This window comes from Protopterus annectens, chromosome 13.part0, assembly GCF_019279795.1.
Source record: "Protopterus annectens isolate FY-2018-M chromosome 13.part0, PAN1.0, whole genome shotgun sequence".
Lineage (NCBI taxonomy): Eukaryota > Metazoa > Chordata > Ceratodontiformes > Protopteridae > Protopterus > Protopterus annectens.
In genome coordinates this window covers 388,343,256-388,370,545 of record NC_056747.1, presented here as the reverse complement: position 1 = coordinate 388,370,545, position 27,290 = coordinate 388,343,256, and the positions used below count along the sequence as shown (strand labels likewise).

The 27,290-nt window shown below is 40.2% G+C and overlaps 1 protein-coding gene across 1 annotated transcript in view; it reads left to right on the top strand.

Annotated features, from left to right (window-relative positions):
• Nucleotides 1-27,290, top strand: part of EFNA2 (ephrin A2) — a 1,081,846-nt gene that overhangs the window by 693,140 nt on the left and 361,416 nt on the right. The gene's annotated exons all lie outside the window — the stretch shown is intronic.

Sequence of the window (27,290 nt, the reverse complement as noted above, 5' to 3'; positions counted from 1 at the left end):
AGTGGACTACTTCCACTTCAAAACAAGGGAGTTCTTAGCCACCCCCTTATGATAAGAACTCACAATGACTCATCTCCTCCCACCCCCCCCCTCTGCCCACCCTCACTTACCCCTAGGAGAAAAACTCTCCATTCACTCAAGCACCTGGGCCACCATTACCAAGGACCAATGGATTCTGAACATTGTATCTCAGGGATACAGATTCTCCTTCCACACCCTTCCAACCCCAAAAGGGTTCCCAGATCTTCCACCAAATCAGTGGGCAGAGGCTCAAAAGCAAATCCATTTCCTGCTCACTTTGAGAGCAGTAGGAGGAGTAGTAGAACACATTCCTGCAGAACAGATAGGCCATGGTTTCTACTCCAGACTTTTTCTGGTGCCCAGAAAAGAGGGTACCTGGTGCCCCATCCTTGATCTATCCATTCTAAACACCTTCCTGGTGATCCCAAAATTCAAAATGCTCACCCTCCAGCAGCTACTACCCATGCTCTCCAAGGGTGCTTGGCTAGCCACCTTAGATCTAAAAGAGGCCTACCTCCACATTACTATCAGGGAATCATGCAGGAAATATCTTCACTTCAGGGCAGGATCTCAACACTTTCAGTTCTCTGTGCTTTCTTTTGTCTTATCTACTGCTTCCAGAGTTTTCACAAAATGTCTGGCTCCAGCCATTGCCTTTTGCAGACAAAGAAATATTTAAATTTATTCCTACTTAGATGACTGCTTTATTCACGCAGACAGACAGGAAAAGCTGCTCAAGCACCTGGACTTTGTAAAGACCCTACTAACCTCCCTAGGGTACACCATTAATGAAAATAAATCAAAACAGGTGCCCACCCAAAGGATAATCTTCTTGGGAGCAAGTCTGAACACAGCCTCCCAGATGGCATTCCTTACACCAGAGAAACAAATTTTCCTGACAGCCTAAGTCTCTCAACTGGCCACCAGACCTCAGCTTTCTGCAAGGAAAATCCTGCAATCTTTGGGGTTCATGTCATCTTGCATATTCCTCATTCCATATGCCAGACTGCATATGAGGAACCTTCAGTGGTACCTAAAGAGCCTTTGGTGTCAACACTCTAAAGACCTGGAAACTCTTCTACCTATAATTCCTTGCCTCAGAAAGGAATTTATTTGGTGGGCAAAAGCATGCTCCCACAACCAGGGAATGCCCTTCTCCCCAACCCCGCCACCCAGAACCTCACCACAGATGCATCAGACTATGCTTTCAGTGCACACCTGGATGGCAGGTGCATACAGGGCCAATGCCCACAGCAAATACCCCTGCACATCAATCAAAAAGAGATGATGGCTGTGCAGCAGGCCTTGATAGCTTTCAAACCCCATCTCTCTCCAGGAGTTCTCCTGATCAAAACAGACAACACCACTGTGATGTGGTACATCAACAAGCAGGGAGGGACCGACTCCTACCCTCTGTGCAGGCTGACTATGACCCTTTGGTTCACAGCTTCTTCCATGCAACTACACCTGTTAGCACAATACCTACCAGGCTCTCTCAACTCCCTGGCAGACCAATTAAGCAGAAGCCTTCTGGAACCACATGAGTGGCAGCTCAGCAGAAGTACCTTCACCTTAATAACTCAAATGGGGAACTCTGAAGGAAGACCTGTTTGCCTCCCACACCAACCATCAGCTCAGCAGATTCTGCACCAGGGAGCACCACTGCATGACTTGGAAAGTGGATGCCCTGTCCTTCCCCTTGGTAAATCTCTCATATGCCTTTCCTCCCCTACCTTTCATCCCCAGGGTACTGCTCAAAATAAGGGAGGAAAAACCAAGGACCATTCTTATAGCTCCAGACTGGCCCCAACAACACTGGCACCCCTTGCTGTGCAGCCTGTCCTCGCTGCCTCCATGGCATCTTCCTCAGATTCCAAACCTCCTAACCCAGAGAGAAGGGGAATTCATGCATCCCCAGTTGCAGACACTCAATTATTCCCTAATCCCAAACCAATCTGCCATCCTCAGTAAACAGGTTCTAGATGTTATCCATGAGGCCAGATGTCCTAGCACCAGAAAGTCTTATGCAAACAAATGGAAAAGGTTCTGCACCTGGATCCAGGCTAAGGGGGCCAATACGGCACAGCCCTCCATCCCTCTCATCCTGGATTACTTAGCTGACCTACTGCACAGTGGTCTCTCTTTCTCATCTATAAAAATTCATGCCTCTGCTATTTCTGCTCATTTCCACACTGAGCAGCCCCTTTTCTCACACCCTTTGATCAAGCAGTTCCTCAGGAGGGCTAGCAATTTGCGGCCCACCAGAAGGGTACCACCACCAGCTTGGGACCTTAACTTTGTCTTGGAAAAGCTCACCCTGCCTCCTTTCGAACCAGCTTCTTCTGCAGAGCAAACAATTCTCTCCTGGAAGACAGCATTCCTTCTGGCCATCACTCCAGCGAGAAGAGTCTCTGAGCTGGAAGCACTCATGGCTGTAGAACCCTTCTTCATCTTCCATGCAGACCAGGTATCCCTCAGAACTAACCCATCCTTCATGCCCAAGGTGGTGTCCAGTGTGTCTCTCAACCAATCCATTCATTTACCCACCTTCTTTCCTAATCCACAGAACAAGGTGGAAAGGATTATTCACTCTCTACATGTGCACAAACAGCTCAGATACTATCTGGACAGGTGTAAATCCTTCAGAAAGTCTGACTAATTGCTGGTTAGCTTTGCTACAGGGGCAGAAGGTAAAGCCATTTCCAAGCAAACCATTTCCAAATGGATAGCACACTGCATCTATTTCTGCTACAAACAGCATGGTAAGCCTCCCCCCAAGGGGGTCAGGACTCACTCCAACAGAGCAGCCTCCATCTCTGCAGCTTTCCTCAGAGGAGTCCCCACCAGGGACATTCTGGAGGTTGCAACCTGGAGATCTGTTCACACTTTTACCAAACATTACCATCTGCCTCTCTTCTCCAAATCCAGGGCAGGGTTTGCCTCTGCAGTCTTGCAGGGCATCCTAGCCAGCACCTAGTTTCCTTTAGTGCCTCCACCCATTTCCTCAGCTTTAGGAATCAACCCAAATGTGATGACTGCAACAGTGAAACATGAAGAACATTGCACTTTGTGTAAACTTACCATAAATGTAGATGTTACAGTGTATTCATTTTGCAGTCCTGGTTTCCCTCCCTCCATCCCCCCTTTCTTCTCTCTCTCCTTTTGTTACCATTCTTCCTTGTTGTTCTCCTTTCCTTACAACTGACATGTTGGTATTTATTTTCCACTGATGGGGTTCTACCATCAGAACCTGGCCTCCTACTTTGGAGGCTCCTGACAGGTTAGGGCAAGAAAAACTGATGTTATGGCGTCGGCTGCCTTGTTTTATACTCCTGACTACCTGACGTCAGTCCTCGAGTGACAGTAACTGACACAAAAATACTGTGTTTCTGGTATTCTGAGGGCTACCCTGGCAGGGATAACAAAAAAAAAAATCAAAACAGAAGTAGATAAAAATCAGGCAGCAATCGGATGTCCCAAAAAACAAAAGAAAGAATATAAGGTGAAGGATCAGATGAGAAGGCCAAGAAATGTGGAAAATGCATAAATATAGTTGCAAGTATAGAAAACTCTTGGAACAACCTCATGTTGTTCAGGACTGAACACAAAGGAATGGTTAAGGGAGGGAGGTGAATTTAAACCAAAAGATGAAAGGTTAATATTGGCGGCTTATAATAGTGGAATACTTACGTGTTGGTTTACAAAGTCCATTGGACATGTAGGAGAAACAGACAAATGTAGGTTTTGTAAAACAGAATTGGAAAAAGTCACAAATCTTGTTGCTGGTTGTGACATACTAATGACAGAAGGGCTATATACTGAAAGGTATAATAATATGGCAAGACTGTTACATTGGGGATTGAGCAAACATTATAATACTGAAGCAGCTGAAAAAAAAACACTTGAAACATGAGCCATAAAGCATTACAGAAAATGATGAGGTTTATATGACATGGGATCACCCATTACCAAGCATTCAAAAATGGATGCGAGAAAACCAGATATAGTAGTCTAGGTAAAGAAAACAAAAGTAGCATTGATCATTAAAACTTCTTACACCCATTGACTACAGGGTCTTATGTACAGAGAGCCACAAAGTCATAAAATACCAGGATTTGCAGGCAGAAATGCGGGAAATTGTGGAAGAATGATAACCAGATAGTTATAACAGTAGTAGGAGCAACAAATCTTATTAAAAAGACTTTACAATCTTAGTAAGATATGTTACCGATAAATGTAACTCTCTACAAATTGCAGGAGTCATCATTACTGGGCACACTATGGGTGCTGCGAAGAGCATTTCTGGTTAATATCAAACACTGGAACAGTACTAATTTCATGAACTTTAATCAGACTTTGAAGTAGGAATGGAGTACATTCCTGTCATGGTATTAGAAACCCAAAAGACTTGGAGAAATTTAAAAAATCCAAAAGATACAGCAAATCTATTGCCTGACAAATTTAGCTCCAATTTTACCACCCCGACATCCCTCTAGAAATACCTTCAACCATAACTACCACCATCTATCAGTAGGAAATAGATCAATCCACTCTCCAAGGCCAAGAGTAAAACATCAGTGGGTCTTAGTAATATCCCATGATGCCTCCTTTATAGCATGAAAAATCAGGACCACAAGAAATCACTATTTAACCACAGCCTTCAGACAGGCTAAGTGCCAAATGAGTGGAAGACTGCAACACTCATCCCTATACATGAGCACAGGCCATCTATGGACCCATGTACCTGCAGATGATAAGTTTAACTAGTCTCATATATAAAGTCATGAAAAGAAACCTTCAGAAACTGGATCCAACCCAGTTTGGTTTTGTCAAGGGCAGGTCATGCCTACTTATCGTGGTGGAGTTCTTCAAGGAACTAATGGATGATGCAAAATGATGCACACTTGCCTACCTTGATCTGTTCAAAACATTTGAAACAATATTACAAGAGCCACATTGAAAAATTCAGTACCAACAGATGCATAATAGTATGCCTTGAGAAGATGGCTAACTCTGGAAACTACCACATTGATAATACACCCAGTAGAGCCAGTGGTCAGGGATTTGGGAACAGACATAGACAATAAAGTGGCATTTGGCCATCACTTCTATGGTAGTAAGGATATCATTCTGTATTGCACAATCTATAAGCAAGGGTATGGCATCAAGGTCCAAGAATGTCATTGTTCCATTGTACTTGGCCCTTATTAGAATAGAGTACAACACCCCCTTTGGTATGTACCTGACCAGGCGTATGCAACAACTGGAACATTCACAGAGATTCTTCAGAAAAAGAACACAAGGCCTAAACAACATGTCCTATATGTACCACCTCAAAGCCCTATCACTGTATTAGGTCTCCTAAGGATTGCAGAGGGGCAATCTCTGCCTGGCCTAAAAAGCATCCTCTGATCTCACTCTGATGGACCTGCTGCACATCAACAAAACAAATAGCATCAGAATTACCTGTTTAATGACCTAAACCTCATCTGCAACATAAATAGGACATGCTGGAGGGACAGGTATGCATCCCATAGACTACGCCATCTCTAGAACAGGTCTCCCATCCATGTGATGCAGAGTTCTTTCCTAAGGCAATTCAAGCATAACTTTGACCAGTGTTTGAGAAATTGGAAATTCATCCCGGTCTGTCAGCTATGTCTCTAGTAGACAGTGGCAGATTATAAATGCTTGACCATTCATGCCCAAGCCTACATATAGCCAGTAAAGTAATGCTAGGGTGTAAAACCTTGTCAGATATATTCACGAAGCATGGCTAAGGTCAGAAAGTCTCCTCATGGGTTCAGCATATGAAACTGAGGATGAAGAGGACAATTAGTTTCGAGGTAAATTTGAGAGCCCCCCCCCCCATCCAGATGGCAGGGCTTAGTTCGATGGAAGGTATTGCATTGCATTATTTAACCTGTAGATGAATTTGTTCCAGAGAAGGTGGAGGCACTGTGTGATAAAGTTTTCTCTCCCTCACTTTCGGTTTACCTGCTGATGAAGGTTCAGGTTTCTGATTCGGCTGTTTAACTTATTGAGATACAAGAGGTCAACCATGGTAAGCAAGAGCCAGCCCACCTCTTAGGAGTCTGTACGACACGGAGTACACTAACGAATATGAATGAGCAGGAATTTAAAGAAGCCGTTGATGAGAGACAGACCTGGTGTGTTAGTCTTTGAGGTCATGCAGAGTGGGACTTAATTAAATGAGTAAATAAGAACAAAAAATCTCTTCACTAGTTTTATATATTTCTGAAATTAACATGGTTACATGCCCACTACATTATCAGGAAGGTGGAAAATATGCCTTCTCAAACTCAGTGCAAGTGAAGTACTTTCAAGTAGTACAGTTTCCTTGTGCACTGAACATTTAATTTCTCTGTTTCTGCCTGTAGATGCTGAACACTAGAACTTGTGAGATGCTTCATGGATCAATGAAAGGGGCCACATGATAAATTAAATATACTCTGACTTAAATTGCAGCTTTGTGACTATTGATGTCACATAGCGGGATGGAGGGATTTTTGTTTAAATTACTGTGTTTGCTAGCATGTGGCATATTTGATTATCATTTTCCATACAATTGCTAATGGCTGCAGGTGGCACAGTGGCTTACTGTGCTGATTAAACTAGCTATTATAAACTGTCTGTATCATACATCTCAACTGTCCCTGATCACTGAGCATTACAGTCATGTAAACTGTCCACGTCATACACCTCAACTGCTCCTTATCACTGAGAATTATACTTATGTTAACTGTCCATATTGGACTTCTCAACTGACACTGGTCACTGAGAATTACAGTAACATAAACTGTCCAAATCATACTTCTGAACTGTGTAATACAAGTTGGAGAAAAACAGCTAGAAATCCAAATACCAACAAAAACACTACTTGCAAAACAGATCCAAAAGTAGGCACTACTGGAACTGGGGTAGTGTGTGGCATCCAACCTCATTATGCTGACTTGGCAAAAGGAGGTTTTGTTCTAGTGCTAAAACAAGGGCTAATAAAAATTAGCATTTTATCTTGTTGTTTTTGTGTGCTTTTTAGAAGTAAAACATTTTTTATGTTGTAGTTTGAAGTAAACATATGATAGATTGGTTATTTAAACTAAGCTGAATTTTATATGTTTATATTTAGCATTGTTGATTTTTAATGTATATAATACCTTTGGAAAATTTTGAGTGTTATACCTTTAAGACCTGATTACAGGTATTTTATGCTAGGGGGAGAATCATTTAAAAGCAGCATTTGATGTGTGTATTGTAGATTCTGATGAAGTCTGTTGCACAGAGACGAAAAGCTATATTGTGCATTACCCAAGCTTAAATAAATTCGTGGTATCTACTTTCACCAGCAGTGCCTATTTCTGGATTTGTTTTGCAACTAGTGTTTTTGTTGATACTTCCCAACTGTCCCTGATCACTGAAAGTTATAGTCACGTAAACTGTTCATATCACACTTCTCAGCTGTCCCTGATCACTGAGAATTACAGTCACTCAGGAGTGACAGACAGTAGTTTCATACTTCTTATTGTCCACATTGATGGGAAAACTGATCTTCTATTAACTTTTTGAATTTTAATTTAAGTCCAATATTTACAATTGTCCCTTGTTATGGGTCTTTGCTTGCCCTTTATTTTTGGCTTTGCCCTTGACTCTTCATCAAAGACATTCACAGATATGGTGTGTGTGTGTTTGTGTTTCTCAATACTTGGGAGCTGAATCTGGATATCCACACTGATCAGATGCTTATCATGGTTTGCAGCCCATGACACCAGATCCAGCTGTAATGAAACAATATAGTTAGAATTAGAAATGAATTAGTCAATGGAACAATACAGCTTTGTTGAAAACACAAGTCAAAGATAAAAAAAATATATATTTTTTTCTGCAGGGTGACAGTATCTCCCAGAAGCTCACCCCTGTACTTCTTAAATATGCTAAGTTCATGGTTGCACTGCCGTAGAGGAAGGGGAAGACTACCTAAATCTTAATACTGTTATGGTCTCCTGCAATCAAACTGTGATCTGTAAACCACTGAAAATAGAAATGCAACAATAAGTCAGCAAAGTAAAAAACACACGCACACATGGCACTGACAGTGCACTGTCACATAAATTGACAGTTTCCAGTGAAAGCATTATCAAGTGCATCATTCGTCTTTGCTGTCATTCAGTTAATTGACACTACATAAGTGTCTTTGATAAAAATATCATCTGTTAAACTACACACTCCTGATTGCCTGGGTTGTGGCTAAATGGGTCATGATAAACTAGTTCATTTAGTAGTTACCAAACAGATAAAAACTTTTAAAACATTACACAAACTCTAGTGTTGTCTCTTGGCTATGTACAGTATAGCATTAAGTACAGTTCAAGGTTTTCATTTGGTCAGTTCATAGGATCATAGGAAGTTACTAGGCCAATGACTTGAGGGCCCTTACAAGCCTAGCTAGATTTTACCCGTGTTACCTGGTCAGCACATATTGTCCCTGTCCAAGAGGGACACAGGTGGAACCCCTGGAGTGAATTTATGGTTACCCATCCAATCGTCCAGATGACCAATGAGGTGCTCTGTTTGATGTGAAATGGGAGTTTATTCCAAAGGTGTGGTAGCCTCTGGGAGACAAATCTGTCCCTCCTTCAGGTTCTATTGATGTCACATACCAGGTTTAGGCCTTTAGAGCGAGTAACTTGTGTGCCATTTGCCTTGCGGATGTGCAGCATTTCCAATAAAGCGGGATCAGAGATCACCTTATATGCAAGGCAGAGATCACCTCTGAGTAGTTTGTATGAAACAGAATAAAGTGACAGTGATTTCAGCTGATCCACATAGGATAGCTGCTGAAGACCTTGAATTTTCTTTGTGAGAAACCTTTGTGGTCTCTCCAATTGCTGCAGGTGCTTTGAAACGTACATGCCAAAAGGGTCATTGTACTGAATTATTCACCTAATGAGTGAAGAGTACAGGGAGGTGATAACTTCACTTTTTCTTGAGGGAATGCCCTTTCTTATGAGGTGAGCCATACAGAGTGCCCTTCTTACCACTCCGGAGACACTGTAATCAAAGGCAATGTTGCTGTCAACCTGAGTGCCCAGACCTTGCCATTGATGTGGTAATTTGCAGGAACATCGCTCTTACTGAAAGGGATAACAATACATTTTTTTGTTCTGAGTTTGAGGCCATGACTTTGGCAACAATCATTTGTTTGTGTAAGAAGGATGTTGACATCATTTGGAAATTCTATGACCACATCCAATTTGCAATTGTCAGCAAGTTTTATCAGCCACAGTTCCTTAGTTTTAGCTTGTACTTCAGAGAAATAGATTCCAAACAGTAGCGGTCCCAGGACTGATCCCTGTGAAACACCACTGGTAACTGGTCTTCTGTTGGAGGTGGATTCCCCTATTTTGACTGTATGGGTTCTATCAGAGAGCCAGTTTGCAACCCACCTTACAACAGAAGGGTTGATGTCTATCTGGGAGAGTTTGTCAATGATGCCTGAGTGAGGGATAGTGTCAAATGCCTTGGCCAGGTCTAGGTAGGCTGTATGCACAGATTTCCCCTTGTCCAGGGCCCTTGTGACTGTCTCGAAGAAGTCCACCAGGTTTAACAAGCATGATCGCCCCTTGACATATCCAACCTGGGTAAGATCTAGTGTTTGGAAATTACCTATATCTTTGTTGATAAGATCTCTTGCTTTTTTAATTTCTCCAAATCTTTTGGGTTTCTAATACTATGATGGGAATGGACCCCATTTCTAAGTCAAAGTACAATTAAAGTTCATGAAATTAGTACTGTTTCACTCTTTTATGTCATCCAAAACTGCTCTTCGAAGTGCCTGCAATGTGCCCAGTCCTTCTGCAGTTCGTATGGAGTTACATGTATTGGTAACTTGTCTAAATATGATTGTAGACTGTTCTTTATAAGACCCGTTGCTCCTACTACTATTGGAACTATCTGGGTATCTTTTTTCCACATTGCTGTTGTTTCTGCTTGCAAATCTTGATATTTTATAACTTTGTGTGTCTCTGTACACAGGACACTGTAGTCACTGGGTGTGGCCATTTCAATGATCAATGCTACTTTTGTCTTCTTTTCTTGGACAGCTATATCCGGCTTTCTAACATCTATCTTTTGAAATGTTGGTAATGGATGATCCCATGTGATGTAGACTTCATAATTTTCTATGATGCTTTGTGGCTCATGTTTCCAGTGGTTTTCAGCCACTTCAACACCGTAATGCTTGCACAATCCCCAGTGCAACAGTCTTGCCACATTGTTATGCCTTTCAGTATAAAGTCCTTCTGCCATTAGTATGTCACAACCAGCAACAAGGTGTGCGACTGTTTCCAATTCGGTTTTACAAAATCTACATTTGTCTGTTTCTCCCACATATTCAATGGACTTTATGAACCAGTGCGTATGTTGCCCACTATCTTGGGCTGCCAATATTAACATTTCATCTCTTGGTTTGAATTCACATCTCCTTAACCATTCCTGGTTCGTTCCTGATCAACATGAGGTTCTTCCAGAAGTTTTCTATACTTGCAACTATATTTATGCGTTTTCTACATTTCTTGCTTTCTCATCTGGTCCTTCATCTTATATTATTTCTTTTGTCTTTTGGCACATTCAGTTGCTGGCTGATTTTTATCTACTTCTGGTTTGATTTTCATTCCTGCTTGATGCCGATATGCATATGCTTCTGCTAGATTAAGCAGAGAAGTCATCTTAGATTTATTCTCCTCATGTTTCAAAACTTTCGTTTGGGCCTTGTGAGGTCAGCAGATGTGTGTGGAGTCCCATGATTGCAGATTTGTACATGTGATCAATTTCATGGAGGCCCATCCCTCCTTCGGAAGGGGGAATATATAATCTTGGTATGCACTGATTTTTATAGATCATTTGGTGAGCATGATGTATCCTTCTTGTTTTAATATCTAATATATCCAACATGTTTTGGGGCTAATCAAGCACTCCAAAACTGTAGGTTAGGACACGAAGAGCAAATTGGTTTATAGCTTGGATTTTGTTCCTAGATGTCAACGCTGTTTTCAGGATTAATTTAAGTCTTCTAAAGTATTCCTTACTAAGTTTTATTCACACTTGTTCATGTTTTATTGCTGATCCTTCATCAATTCCCAAGTATTTATACACTCCCTCTTGCTCAAGTTCTTTTGTATCACATTCCTGTGCCAAACTGATGTTTTCCTGATGCTGCAGTTTTCCTGCTTTAAAGGTTGTTTTTGCACATTTATCAAGACCAAATGACATTCTAATATCATCTGAAAAAGTTTTGACAACTTGCAGCTGTGCTTTCAGTTCCTCATCTGATGAGCTATACAGTTTTAAATCATCGACAAAGGGAAGATGTGAAGTTTTTAGACTTTGTTGTTTTCTAGGAGCCAGATTGTGGCCTAAGCTGTTAGTTAGACAGCTTAATGGGTTAAGGGCAAGGCAGAATAGCAACAGTGACAGAGCGCCTCCCTGGAATATCCCCCTTTGAATTTTTATTCCTGCGATAAGAATTTGTCCTTTATCATAGCTTAATTGCAAAGTGGTCTGCCAATGTTTCATGGTCACTGTAATGTAGTCGATCAGTTAGGGTGTATCTTATACATTTTTAAGCACTCTTTCATCCATGAATGTGGGATACTATCAAATGCTTTTATGTAGTCAATCCATCCCATATTTAGATTCTTCCCCCTTTTTTACAGTTCTCCACTATGACTTTATTTAACAACAAATGATCCTTTGTTCCATATGACTGTTTTTTTATTGCCCTTTTGTTCTACTGTCATAATTGAATTTTCTTCTAAATGACTATAAACTCTATCCGCATCAATTCCCATGTATAGTTTATGTGTCGTTGGAAGGCAAGTTATTGGTCTATAATTTTTAGGGTAGCTTGCAGGTTCACTCTTAAGTAGGAGCATTGTTTTACCTCTTGTTAGCCAGGTTAGTGTCTGTTTGGGGTGCGCATATAAATAGTTCTTACCCATGGCTAAATCTTCATGCAAAGATGTTAATACTTTTAACGAAAAGATAGGTACTGCATCTGGCCCTGGGGTTTTGCAATTAGAGGCTTTTCTTAACTTTGTTTCAATCTCTTTGGCTGTTACATCATCCCATTTCATATCCTGTACCTTTAAACTTCTTATTCTTTCTTTTACTTCTTCTGTCCATTTAGCATTGTTGTTCTGTTCCACAGGATCTTCATAGATACTTCTCCAAATTTCATCTATTTCTTCTTTTTTGGTGGTCTTTCAATTCCTTTTACCTTGTTTCCCAATTCTCTATAAAACTTTTTTGGGTCATCAATAAATTGCTTATTTTGTACTTTTCCTTTATATTTATCTGTGCATCTTCTTTTTCCGCCTGTGCTGAAATTTTTAATTTATTTGCGATAGTGCATGATAGATCCTGGTCTGTTCTAATAGCGTGCATTGCTTTTATCACATCTGTCTTTCTTGGTATTTTTGTTGATCTATTCCCTCTTATATAGTCTTCTAACAGTGACACTTCTTGTCTTAATTGCTTTATATTTCTCTATTCGATACTTCCATGATGGTATTTGATTTCTCCCCTTCCTTTCCCTCACTGCCCTGTGTTCTTGTGGTAGAATTTTATCAGTTATTAGTTTAACTGCACAGTAATATAGCTGTTTACTTCTGTTATATTGCATGGCTGTCTATGGACAGTCCTAATTACTGTGTTAGTTTTATCACACATCTGACTTTTGGGGTTTTATTGACCTTCTGCAGTCTGTTTCTTTCATTGATCCATGATGATTCTCTCCATGGCCTTGCAGATAAGGCTAGTCAGGCTAATAGGTCTGTAGTTTCCAGGGTCAGTAGAAACACTCCTTTGTGCAGGGGGATAACAGTAGCTGTTTTCCATTCAGCTGGGATGAAGCCAGTGCTTAGACTATGATTGAAGAGAGTAGCCAATGGTGATGCTAATTCTTGTTTGAGCCCATGTAGGACACAGCTTGGCACGCTATCAGGTCCCACTAATGCTGTGCTTTGGCCTTAGAGGGGGAGTTTATGACCTGCTCTTTAGAGATACAAGGTAGTGGACAAGGTGGTAGGGATGTCATGAAGTACGTGTGGTGGGGACGGGACAGTGAAGTTTTCACCGAACCTGTTGGCTAGCAGGTTAACTATGTCCACCAGTGCATTGTATGTGTTACCATTAACTACCAGTTTGGCAGAAATCTGAGCCTTACCTTTTAGGTTACAGATGTAACTAAAGAATGCCTCATGGTTGTCCTTGGTTGAGGAAGCTAACTTGGATTTGTAGTTTTCCTTGGAGGACTTCACAAGAAGTCTTGTTTGCTTATTTAAGCCGAGGAGGGAGTGTCTCCATTTTAGAGCCCACTCATTCTTACTTTTGGACAGCAGTTTCTTCCTTTTATTGTAAAGCTTGTTAATGATGGCTGTCCACCAGGCAGGTTTACTTTTCTGTGAAGAGCTTGTTTTGGTCCTAACAGGTACTGCTGAGTCAGTGGTGCTTGTATATTGCATTGCTGTTGAGCACAGCATAGTTACCAGTTCCATCTGAGGGGAGAGGTGCAATAAAGCTATTTATACCATCCTGTAAGAGGTTATAATCTGCTTTGGAGACGTTTTTTAGTCTAGTTGCTGCTAGGGGAGAGCCAGGTGTGACAGTTACCTCAAATGAAACTGATTTGTGGTCAGATCTCACCAGGGAAGAACTCAAAGTGGGGGAGCTACAGTGGTGTCCCATATTTGGAAGCTCCAGGTCCAGGATACTGGGACCCCTTTTGGGGTATATTTACATCAGGAGTTTTGTCCTTGTGACACTGCCTAAAAAAGGTATTATGGGGGTGGCAAGAGCCTTAGCCAGTAGCCCACATCCCAGGGGTGACAGATGAAGACCATATCTGCAAAGCGTCAAGGTCTGTCGATCATGTCATCCTAGTCTGACAGATACTGGGTCTCCATAGAATGAGACCAAAAACTCAGCCAATTATTGACGTCAATCATTTTCTGTTTGTATGGAGGCATCATTTTATGTGAAGGCAAAATGCTGCTTAAGGCTAAGGACATACCTGCCTGAGACACATAGTCTAAGAGCTCAGTTATGCCTCTCTTCATGTAGTCCAGAGAGGTACATACATCTCAAGTCATTCACACCAACAAGGACTATGACCGAGCCGTAACAGTACCTGCTGTTGAGAAACTTGTTGCATGTGTGATATGGTGGATCCTGGCACCTGACATACAGCTGATGATCATACCTCTCAATTGTACAGATTTTCACAGATGTCCAGATTTTGGCCTCATATTTTTGGTCTATTTTTCATAAAATTGTAGTTTTCTTGCAAATTAGTGGTATATCATTAAAGACTGAGCTTGGAAAATAATGATATACATTTGATTTTCAGACATCATATCCTTCAGAAAATTCATCCTAATGAAAAACCTGTTATTCTATCAACTTTCTAAGTTTGTAAGAGCAATATTTAAAAATTGTCCCTATTTCTGGGTCTTTGACCCACTTTTATTTATGGCTTTGTCCAGATTTCTTGCTGTAAGAGGTTGAGAGGTATGTTGACCGTGACCTTGTCCTTAGTGTGTACTTCATCATGATATAAAGTTATGTGCTTGGACATGATGTGCTATTGCAGTCAACAGTTTTAAACATGCAGGAAGTAGGAAAATGTAATTCCCACATACAGATACCTCAGTCAGAGACATGTTGGTGGTGGGGCACCATTGCTGGCTGAAGTCAAAATAGATTGTAGGCTTACGAGCAAAACACTAGTATTTTTAGTATCTGTAAAAGCTATTCTATGGTCTCTGCTTCTGATCCATATATCTGTGCTGTACTCTCTATCAGTTCTATTTGCTCACTAAAAATTTGACTACATTTCTGTTAAATCAAGCACCACATCTGCCTGAAATTGTGGTAGCTTAAGGTGGCCGTTGAAGATCCCATGGCAGTTACTGGAAATGAAAGTCATGTCATTTCCCTTGTGTACTGACCACAGTGTAGTTGTAGGCTGTATAAATACTCTGGTCTGCTCTGAAAATAGGACTGACCCAGTAAATAAATAAATACATTCTGCTCCTTATAGTTATGTGATCCCAACCTCCCTTTTCTGTATTCCCCTGTCCTATACCCTTAGTAGCCAGGTGCTACCTGTCTGTATTTATCTCATCTTCTTATTGATCGAGAGATTCATTTCATGATCTGTTCTATTCCACTGCTGTTCTATTAACTCATTGTCCTCTATCTGTCTCCTTACTTCCACCCTGTCTTTCTTCATATACTGTAGCCTGCTAGTCTCCTCCTAACATTTATTCACGTTTAACCTTCTTTCCCATCCTCCAGCTTCATTATTCAGTGAATGTTCTCTCTATGTCCTACCTGTGTGAGGTTATCTCTGACATACCATTCTCCAACTCAAGTCATTTCTTTGCATCTGCTTTGAGCAATGTACCTCCCAGTCCAGGAGCCATCATACTACTCCAAGGAGTTGAATTCTCCTGGTAACAAAGTCTGTATCCTTGGGATAGTAATTTCTTTACTCCTAATCCACTCCCTTCTAATTCTGTCAATAAAAGCTGTCTAGCTTTCTCAAAAATCCTCAGACCTTTCTACTTCATAACAACCTTGAGTGAGATAATGACAACAGACCTCATGCCCTTTTCCTATTACTCAGTGACCCTTGTTTGACTCTTCAGTTCTCACTGTTTTCTTATCTCAACAACAACATGCTTTGTGTTTCCTCCAGGACTTGTGGAACTACAGTGTATCCCCTCCTTTGACTCACTGTCCAGTGAAACTGGCTAAATGGTTGATTCAGGGTTCTCCAACAATGAAGCATGCTTAATGCATTCTGTGTTCAGGACAGGGGCCATGAAATAAGACAGCAAGTACTTCTGAGTAAAATGAAAAGCCTGATATTGTATTATGTTTGGTTAAGGCCTTGATCTGCTCATGAGCTTTGTATTTCAGTTTTGTCTGTGACTCTCAGTCTTAATTTATGTACTGCAGGACTTTGGTGAGGCACTCTGGGTTTCACCTTTCACAAGGTACTTGAGGCTTATGAGTCTCACCAAGTTAAAAAAAAAAAAAAAAACTAACTAAATGAGTAAGTAAAAAGGCTGCTTGTTAAAACAAAAATATTGAGTTCTTATTGAATTGCACTGAAAATGTATGACAAATTTATTTACATCATTAAGTATGTCTGTTACAACAAGGATCATTCCAGTCTCAGGGATGTCCAGAAATTTGGAGAGGATAAAAGAAGTCTGGTAAAGAAAATTAATACCATTACTTCATTCAGAAACCTATACTTTTGTAACAGAAATATGTCCATCAGATGTATCTCAGTTTTTGATAACAAATGAAGCCATTATTCAGAGATGCCCACTGAAGCACCAGAAATTAACAGTGCCCACTTTATTCCACATGATTCTTTCACTGGTGAAGATGAACTTTTAGATTTTTTTTCTCATTTCTCAGATTTTATGAAGCTGGCCATAAAAAGGGTAGGTTAAAAAAGAAAAAGAAAAAAAACATTCTCTGCCCTTGGTTAGGGAGCATAATAAGATTACAAATTCTAATAACTTTGGCTTCCTATTAAAAGCGCAAGACCTGTAATGATGACTCTCACAAATACAAAAACATTCAAAAAGGTCAAATGAAGGACAAATAGTAGCAAATCACAAAACTCACAGTAGTACCACAAAAGCATTTTAGTAGAAGGGGAAGTCCTCATATCCTGTTTTGTCTGCCCCAATATGAGTATTCAGGTCCCCCATTATAACACTAACTCGTGTTGTCCTGCTTTATATAGTAGGCCGTACAACCATTGCCTGAATACATTCTTTTCTTTAATGTCACAAACCTGGTGTTGGCAGACGCTGACATTACAAATACTGCCCTTAGTCTGTCACACACTCCAGTTAAGAATTTTCAGATAAGGGCCTTTAGTATACACTGTCTTCTGATCAGACTCAACTTCTTAATAAAGGGCTGAACTACATACCTGTTTTTTTATTGATGAAAACTATCTGGTTAATGACATTACAGCTTTTTGTAGAAAACTGAATTTGAAATAATTTTTTGGTACACAGGATGTTTCTCAAAGATCTACTTAATTCCATTTTCACAAATCTAGTTGTTCACCACCTATGAATAAACATGTGTCCATCTTTCAACAAGCAGTCCTTAAGGATATACATTTTAAGTTGTGTCCTTTTCAGGTATTGAGACATAATTTGTCCAAAGGGGAGCAACAAGCACTTAAGAAACTCCAAAATAACACTGATATTACCATCCTACCGGCTGATAAGGGTGGGGCAATAGTAGTCATGGACTCTGGTTATTACTGGGCTGAGGGAAATAGGCAATTTACTAACCCTCAGCACTACATGAACATGCCTATTGACCCCACCCTGAATTTTAAGAAAGAAAGTGATGAATTCTTGGAAAAAACGGTGGATGAAGGTATTATTAGTGAAAGAGTCAGACAACATCTTACAGTAAGGGAGCCTAGTAAGCAATACCTATACCTCCTGCCTAAAATTCATAAAGATCTTAACCAGCCTCCTGGAAGAGTGATTGGGAATAGGTTCTCTTACTGAGCCACTATTTATGTTCTTGACTCAATATTTACAGCCATTACTGCCATATGTTAGAGCTAGAATCAAAGATACAACTGAATTCCTACAGATAGTGTCTGATTCCCAGTTGGAGTCCAATTGGTTGATGTGAACTCTAGATGTCAAGTCGCTTTATACCAGTATCCCCCATTGGGCAGGCTTGCAAGCCTTGGAGTACTGGCTTAACAGGGTAGAACTTTATACTCCAGGATTTAACACACTACTTGTGTGTTTGACGGAATACGTCTTAACTAAAAATGTCTTTTATTTCAAGGGTGAATGTTATTGGCAAACCCAAGGTACAACTATGGGGACATCTTTTGCCCCCATTTATGCTATCTGTTCATGGTTTATATAGAGGAACAGATCATTTACAACGATGCCCATAACATTTTTTTGCCAGAAATTGACATATGGAGACAATTGTTGGCTGGTATGGTGAGGAGACATTGACTATCTTATGGAATTTGTGGAATATATTAATGAAAACAAGTGGGGTATGGAATTCACTGTAAAATATAGCAGAGAGGAAATCAATTTTCTTGACTTTAGGATTTTGCGTCTACCAGATCATACATTACGCACCTCAATTTACAGAAAATACCCACAATATAATAATAACTTGTTGTATGTGTCTGGCCTTCATCCTAGGCATACTATCCGGAATATCCCAAAGTCTCAGTTTCTGAGGATCAGAAGAATGTGTTCTTCTGAAGAAGACTTCAATACCTTTAAGCAGGATCTTACTAGCAGATTTTTTGACAGGGGATATAGAGGGAGTTATGTTATTGGAGCTAGTAATTGGGCTACTAATCAACAAAGATCTGAACTTTTGCAATATAGATCTAAAGAACATAGAGATGGGTCAGATACTATACAAATGGTGACCACATATGGCAGGAATGTGGGTTGATTGAGAAATGTAATTCACAAACATTAGAATATTCTCACATCCAATGATAAACTGGGCTCTATTTTACCTGAGAGGTGTCAGTTCTCTTTTTGCAAAGGGAAAACCCTGGGATCTTACTTTGCCCATTTTAAGAAAATCCACAGGGGGAATCAGGAAGGCCAACAACTAACAATCACAGGAGACAGGCTTGTGGGTTCGTATCCTTGTTGGCATTGTGTATTCTGTAAACACATGCTTAAGACCAAACAATTTACGAGCAGAAACACAAGCCTATTTTTTGACATACTTTTTTTTGCTAATTGTGGTTCGGATTGGGTAGTGTATTTGTTCAGTTGCACCTGTTCTGCCTTCTATGTGGGGCAGACGTCGAGATCTTTGCACTGCCGCATGTCTGAACATCTTAGTGACATACTTAACCAAAGAATCACAAACACTTTATAGAGACATTCTCAAGTAGATACATCAGCTAGGTTTACTTTTGCAGTAATAGATAAGGTCATGGGTAACAGATCCTTCAAAACAGGAATTAAAAGGAAAGGAAATGGATTATTAAACTGGAGGGGGGGGTTTATTCTCACCAGGTCTGAATGATAAAATGTGATGTATCAATTAATTTCTCTTTTTGTTTCAATTCTTTGTACTAATTATTGGGGTGGAAGTGATGTCATAGGAAAGGATGAAGAATAAGAAGTGTAAACATTTGATGCTCAACATTGCTGACAGTAATTCTCAGTGATAGATCAGAAAATCAAGCATTTTATGAGGGACTGAGCAAAAACTGGAGGCACATTCTGTATATAAAAAAAAAAACAGGAACAGTTGGGAGCTGTGCCCAGCATTCCTGTCTGGCAGCCCCATCTCCCTATTCCTGATGCAGGCCCACAGACAGAAAAAGCAAGGTGATATTGTCTCTACGCATCCAAACTTGGAGCTCTATCACAAAAGATTCAGGAGTTCTGGATTTTGTACAAAGAGTTACACTATGCGTCTGTAAGAGAACTGAACTTCATTGTTAATAATTTGCAACCCTTGAAGGAGTCAACAAAGTCAAAGTGTCCTAGAGGTGAGGGATCACTGGAACAGAGGATCAATGTACTGAATAAGAGTGTTTCAGGATGGGAATATTCTATTGTGGTTTCTTGCTGGTATTTCAAAAAACTGGTAGATGAGACCATTTGTGAACCACAACAGTTTCTCCACATTTCATTAGCTATATGGAGTTCAGGATGATATCATTGTGGCCTTTATACTGTTGTTCTACCAGAAAGTTTAAGCATGTAATCTGTGGTACCTTAAACCTCTACTTTACTGGTCTTTTCGTAATGTCCCAGGTTTGACTAACTTCCTTACAGAACATCTAAGAATCCAAAGCAGTGCTAAATGTGTGATCCTGGTCAACTTTTAGTGGAGATGATACTCAGTTACTAGGAATAACCCCTAGTCGATTTGTCATATTGATCCAGACAACAATAACAATCTCTGCAAAGATGCTAACATTAAGTTAGGAGGAAGTGTTTGTTCTATGTATTCTCTCTCTCTCTGTACTGGCTCATCCCAAACATCTTGGTCCATTTCCCAAACTAATAGGTAAGCTGTAGTCATTGTTTAACCACCTTACATTTGCCATATTCCATAATTCATGCATTTTGTCTATTCCATGCATTTCTGAGTTTCTGCACTGTCTTTGATCAGTGTGCCTTTTACAAAACATAAAAGGGTGCTGCTCCTGGCTTATTTCTTCATCTCATCTTCTCTTGTGCTTTTACATCACTCACCCTCGCTCTCTCTTTTAGAAAGATGAATCCTTTTGTGCGATGTCAACTCCTTCAGTGTACTTAAAAGCTTCTGTCATGTCCAGCTCTCCATTTTCTACCAACTTCCTCTGGGTGCGATGGTTTATGTCATTCTAAGTCCATTTTTAGGACAAGGCACATTTAATTTTTTCCAGTCAGATTTTAAGAAATACAACCACCACTTCAAATTTGTGTCACAGATAAAGTGATGTGCTATATTATAGGGGTGGTCAAGAAACTCATTTCTCCCTCATCATCACATGTGACTGTGTTAAATATTCCCTCAAGCCCCCCTAATTTATCACTGACAGCCTGGAAGCTACAGACAGGATACATATAAATAAAGCATGACTGCATCATTTACTTCACAGCAGCTTCCAAAGTTAGGGTATTTTCAGTGCCTGTTTTGGAGCTTCTCCTGTAGCTGCACATCTTTTTGAATCTAATATCTCATATTCTATAGTTAGGTCCTATCTACAATGCTTCCACTTTCAATTATGATTATCCAGCATTCCTCTAGCCTGAGCAGAACCCAAGCATCTGTGTCTGGAATGCATTGTTTAGCAGAACACTCCATTAATGAACATGATACCACATTCAAACTTTCACTTTATAGTACGAAAGTTGGTAATACATTTAAAGAATTATATTGTGTGTAACTTAAGTTATGATTTTGTAGATTTGCCCTTTCTGGTTGTCAAGCCAAATATATAAGCTGCTTCAGTGTATTTTTATTTATAGTTTCCACAAATCTAGAGTTGTGTATGTTTGCTTTTGGAAAATGACTATACCCAAGGAAGATTCAGCACACCCCAAAATTCCACCAGTAATAAAAATATAAAGAGAAGTCATCTGTTGTAAGAAAGTATTAAAATTAAAGTTATTGTGCAACTGGTGTAGTACTGTTATTATATCTTATAGTTTGATTATACCTGAGGAAGATCCCATTTTTTAATCAATCACATCTTCAGTTTGTCAAACTTTTTGTTTTCAACTTTTTGTTGTGAGGGAGAAGGATTTCTGCTCTGATCTGCATCACTGATTTCACTACCATTTAAGCAGAACAAAAGCATTTTGTAAAGACTTCAAGATATGCTTATATGGATGGCAACAAAAGGTCCCTTTAAATGGCTTTTCCTCTGCATCTTCTTTTTGTCATAACGGGGTAACAGATCCTTTATAGGGGGTCAAAGGTCATTCCATGATGGGCATGGCTGCATCTGCTGCCTTTTGAGAAGTTCATCCACTGATAACATTTGTACTGCTGATACCGTGTGACTCTCTTTTACTAAGTGATATGAATGGGGCACCTTATTTCCAGACGTTATGCTGAGTTTGGGCACTATTTCTAATTTCTTTTGCCCCCTCTAGTGCTGCTGCTTCTTACCATTCTGTTCATACTGGAATATGTCCTGTAAATCAACCCGTGAGGTGTTCATCATAACAGGGAACTGCAGGAGCAGCTCTTTATTTTTTTATTTATTTAATGTTGTTTTGCTTTTGTTTATCAGATTTGTCCAACTGAGTTTAGTAAAAAAAAACATTTTCAGTGGAGGCCCCAGGAGAAACGTAGATACACATTGGTTTCTAGACCACTGTCTTTGATGTTTACCAGCCGTCAGTGCCAGTTTCTCTGGGGTATACCAGTCTGCCTAGCCAGGCATGGTGCATCTCCACTGCCTGTGGATATTGCCACATCAGAAATTTACATTAGGAGGGCACATAGTTATTCTAAATATCTTTAGTACAAGATTCAGGCAGAAAAGAACTGAACCACAGTGCTCATTTTAGACAGATACAGCTGACAAGTGGCATCATTATATTGGTGATCGTCACAGGATAATTGCTGGATGCAATGAAAAGCCTGAGCTAAGGTAGGTGTAGTGAAGGGTCTGAATGCAGTGGGAGCATTACATGACTGCAGGTTATAAAGGGTGCCATATTAGAATGCTGAATGGACAGAGCTCAAAAGCAGGCGCATGTCTCACATAATCTCACATTTGCATTAGTGGAGTAATTGCTGATAGATGCTTTAAAGTTGCATGCAAATGTGGTTAGAGTTACATTTCAGAGAGAATGTGTCTTATAAGTTAAAAAAAAAAAAAGCTCAATAATATGCTTCTGATAAACAAGAGCACATCTGTACCCTTTTTAGGACCAGAAACCAAGAATGAGGCTGTGTAAACTCCATACTATAGGCCACTGACTCATTTACCGTAGGTTTACTGGGAGCCGTGTGTGTGCTCTTAAAACCAAGAAGGAGGCGATATAAACCCCAAACTAGAACTCATTGATTCAGCTACTCTATGTTAGCTGGGAACAGTGTGCCCTTTCAAAGAAAAATGTGGTAAGTGTTAAGAAATCATGAAAGGTAATTGTTTCTGCAGGCATGTAAGAGTAAGATAAATGCAACAGACACTTCAGCTCTAACTGCAGAAGTCAATGCATGCTTGTTTGCAGATTAAAGAGGGTGCAGGAAGAATAACAGGAAGAAAGTTGAGAGACAAATTAACAAACACCCCAAGGACTGGATGGATGCAGAATAATCTAGGAAGCTAGGAAGAGTGGAATATAAATGCAGGTAGCAAATATGTTCAGTTATGTATCTTGGGCAGTAATTATAAGGACTTGTGTTTATAGTCCATTATTTAAATGAGTTTGTTTATGGGATGCTGAGTTCTACAGATGATGCTGTTAGTGGGCAAGTGCCTTAGGAATTACAGCTCCCAATGCATGCGTGTGCCATTGGAGGGGCAGTGATGAGAACAATAAGGGCTCCCAGTGCACACGTGTGTGAATTGGAGGGGCTGTGATGAGAACAATAAGGGCTCCCAGTGCATGTGTGTGCCATTGGAGGGGCTGTGATGAGAACAATAAGGGCTCCCAGTGCATGTGTGTGTGAATTGGAGGGGCAGTGATGAGAACAATAAGGGCTCCCAGTGCATGTGTGTGCCATTGGAGGGGCAGTGATGAGAACAATAAGGGCTCCCAGTGCATGTGTGTGCCATTGGAGGGGCAGTGAGGAGAACAATAAGGGCTCCCAGTGCATGTGTGTGCCATTGGAGGGGCTGTGATGAGAACAATAAGGGCTCCCAGTGCATGTGTGTGCCATTGGAGGGGCTGTGATGAGAACAATAAGGGCTCCCAGTGCATGTGTGTGTGAATTGGAGGGGCAGTGATGAGAACAATAAGGGCTCCCAGTGCATGTGTGTGCCATTGGAGGGGCAGTGATGAGAACAATAAGGGCTCCCAGTGCATGTGTGTGCCATTGGAGGGGCAGTGAGGAGAACAATAAGGGCTCCCAGTGCATGTGTGTGTGAATTGGAGGGGCAGTGATGAGAACAATAAGGGCTCCCAGTGCATGTGTGTGCCATTGGAGGGGCAGTGATGAGAACAATAAGGGCTCCCAGTGCATGTGTGTATGCATTGGAGGGGCAGTGAGGAGAACAATAAGGGCTCCCGATGCATGTGTGTATGAATTGAAGGGGCGGTGAGGAGAACAATAAGGCACAAGCATACGCTAATATATGCATAGCATTGTTCTGTGTAGGTCCCTTCCTTTGATGTAATTCTGAAAGCCACTGTTTAGTATGGCCATCTGAATTCTTAGGTTTACTTGAGGGTCAGTAGAATAGTGGCAACATGTATGTGGTCAGTATGTCCAATACACAAGCTTAAGCCCTACTGACTATCTAAAAGCTTGCATGCTATAATTGCTTGCCAACATTGGTATCTCCGTGTCATCATTCCAGAACTTTACAAATCTCCATACATGATCCAGTTAATATGTTCAGTGCTAAATTGTTCTAAGATATACTCTGTCCCAGCTTTTATCAATAATTTTAATGATCCTGACAATTTTTCAAAGCAAGGTTTACACTCTTTGTGTTGATTGCATGCAATATTTAAGATAAATAAAGGGATTCAAAGTTAGAGAGATCTTTTTTTGCTGTATACCCAGCTTATGAATCTGTCTGGCACAGAATGCAAGGTTAGATGTTTCAGTCTATCATCACATATGTTTGGACGTAAGCTCAGGTTTCCTTTTTTGTAGTTGTAGTGGATCCTCTCAAGCTGAAATATGTGTGGTATGAGCAGAATGCAGTGCTGCTCTTGTCGAGTGGACTAGCCAAGGAGACAAAAAGGAGATCTTTTAAAGATTCGGTACCAGTTACCATGAAGATGAGATGTATTATGTTTTAACATTTTTTGAGTACTGCTAAAATGCTGTGATTAAACATAAATTTAGAATCTCCATTTGTTCCAGGGTTATTTTTTTGTTGGACAGTTATGAAGACATTTCTTAATAAGTAGCTTGCGTTTACCTTAATAGTGCTTGCACCAGGAATGCAGCTCATTTAGATGTTTCTCAATTCAAACACTATGCTCTTCTCATGTTTTAAAGATAACTAATTTACTCTGCTCTGAAGGACCCTTGTTTAGGTGGCCTGATATCACAGCCAAATATACAAAAGAAATGAAAGAACCAGAAAAATGTTCCCCAAGGAACACTGAATGTAACTATCTGATAGCATATCACTGACTCTCAATGACTGTGTCTTATGCAGCGACTCCTCCTCCACATGTATGCATTGTAGCTTTCATTCCTGGATTGTAAAGACTGTTAATAGGCCAGCAAGTCAAAGTGAAATCACGTCCAAAGCTTTCATTTGATCAACATATATACAGTATCTGTTTACCTTCATCCAGTGCACAGGTCAAGTTCTGGGGAAAAAAAAGTTAAGTAGACATGATCTGCTCCTGAAAAAGCCCTGTTGATGTCAGTCAGCAGTTCGACACTTTAGTATTCTTTCATATTCAGATGGACCAGCACCAGTATCCACTCATTATTTTTCAAGAGATACAGCTGAAGGTGATCGGTGTACAGTTTACCGTGACATTAGAACTGCCACCTTTTTAAAGTAGAACCATATTTGCTATTTTCTAACTTCCTGATACAAAGACTTTTTTTAATGATTTAATAAACAGAAATCATCTTTACCCCAAACCCAGTAAAGCTTGACTGTAATGGTTCACCCTCCCCCAAACCCAGTAAAGCTTGACCGTAACAGTTGACTCATACCTTCATTCTACCACAAACCACCTTTTCTAGCACTTTGCTTCAAACTGCTTGAGTTCTCCTGTAGCATTTGTAGGATACAGACGTAACAGATTCTATACCACTTTACTTTGTAGAACGTTAGTCGGTTTAGGACAATAGGTACAAACATCTGCGACACATCAGTGGATAGCTTGTTATTGCAGTATGGCTATTGGTGCTGTTTAAGCACTGTATATATTTAGCTGCTCAGTGAAGTAGTGCGGCAGGGTACAAATCACTTAAGTTACAGTAGAAAATATCGTCTATTATTTTTGCCATGATGGGCAGGTACTTTCTAATGGCAGACATAATGGGAGGAGGTGAAAAGATATAAGAAAATTAGAAGTTCAGCTTTATATATAACTCAGCCTGAAGATCTGTTCTTTGAAATACTGTTTCTTCAATTCAAAAAAAAGAAAATGTTATTTAACCCATTGAAACCACAGCTAGCAACAGACAGTGTGGATGGGAGAACACAGTGTACAAATGTCCTGCACATTGCACCTTTTGATACAACTTTCAGGATTTGGAAAGAAATGAGTGGTCTTTCTCAGTGATTCCCTTCAGTTTTCAGAAGGCTCATAAAGAGATTTCCAAGCCAGTGCGCGGAACAGTCATTTTTTCAAGCAGTGTCAAATCATAGTTTCCCACAGACAATAAATGCAAGTTGATTAAATCTAAGTCTGACTTTCCAAAGCCACCACTTTGCAATCACTCCCTTTCCCCTCTGTCTCTGGCACCGTCATCATCACAGCTAAGTGCATTCACACAAAAAGCCTCTCAAATGACAGCATTATGGGCAATTTTAGCTCATTTCTGATAGTACAGTATTCTCTTTTCTACAGGTTCCTTACTTTTCTCTGTTCCAGATGGACATAAAGGAAATGAAAAGAGCCAAGAGAATAGGGGTGTTCCAAAGACCCAGAAAGGGGGCCCACTTCACATGTCTTTGATTACCTTTCTATAGTGGGTAGTGTTCCTTTCTTGAACTCCACAGGAGAAGTAAACTGCTTATGACTCCTGAAATAACCTTGCAGGTTTAAGCTGGAAGAAACATGTTGAAATCCTGGCTGCAGACAGTTTGCAGTCCTTTCATAAAGGTTGACATGGTGTTCCTACGGTGTTGTGCATTACAGGAGTACATGCAGCTAAGTGTTCTTTTAAGTATTTCTTTGTAGCCAGCACTTTCCTTAACTGTCGCCCTTCCTTTGGGGCAGCCTTTACTTTGTGGTGTTCTGCTTGCAGTTTCTTTAGAGCCCCTTTCTTGTCTTATTCCTGAGTGCCCGTGATGGTAGCTTCTGGTTCCTACAGGTGGGTAACTGTTACACAATGACAAGCAGTCAGAGAAGAAAAGTAGCAGGAATCACATCAAGCCATATATATATATATATATATATATATATATATATATATATATATGTATGTATATATAATAAATGAGGTATGTTTGGTTGAGTGTGTGCTTCAGTCGAAGCACGAATTGCCAAATACTATGACTGAGTCACATTTTATTGTATGCGTGGGGTTGGACTTACTGTAAGATCAGAGTAGCTACATATGAGTAGTAGGGGAGGGAGTTGGGGCAAAGGGGACTTTGCTTCCCTGAAAAAAAGCTTAACTTTTTTTTATATAGTTTTGACTAAATATGCAGTCAAGTAAATGTTTTTGTCAACAAGGATGTTCAGTGCTTAATAATAAACTCATATCTATACATACTCACATATAGCTGTCCTTACAATTAACCTAGATAAAGGGTGTGATATGTATCTAAGATAAAGTGTCTATATTACTGATTTCTCACCATCCTA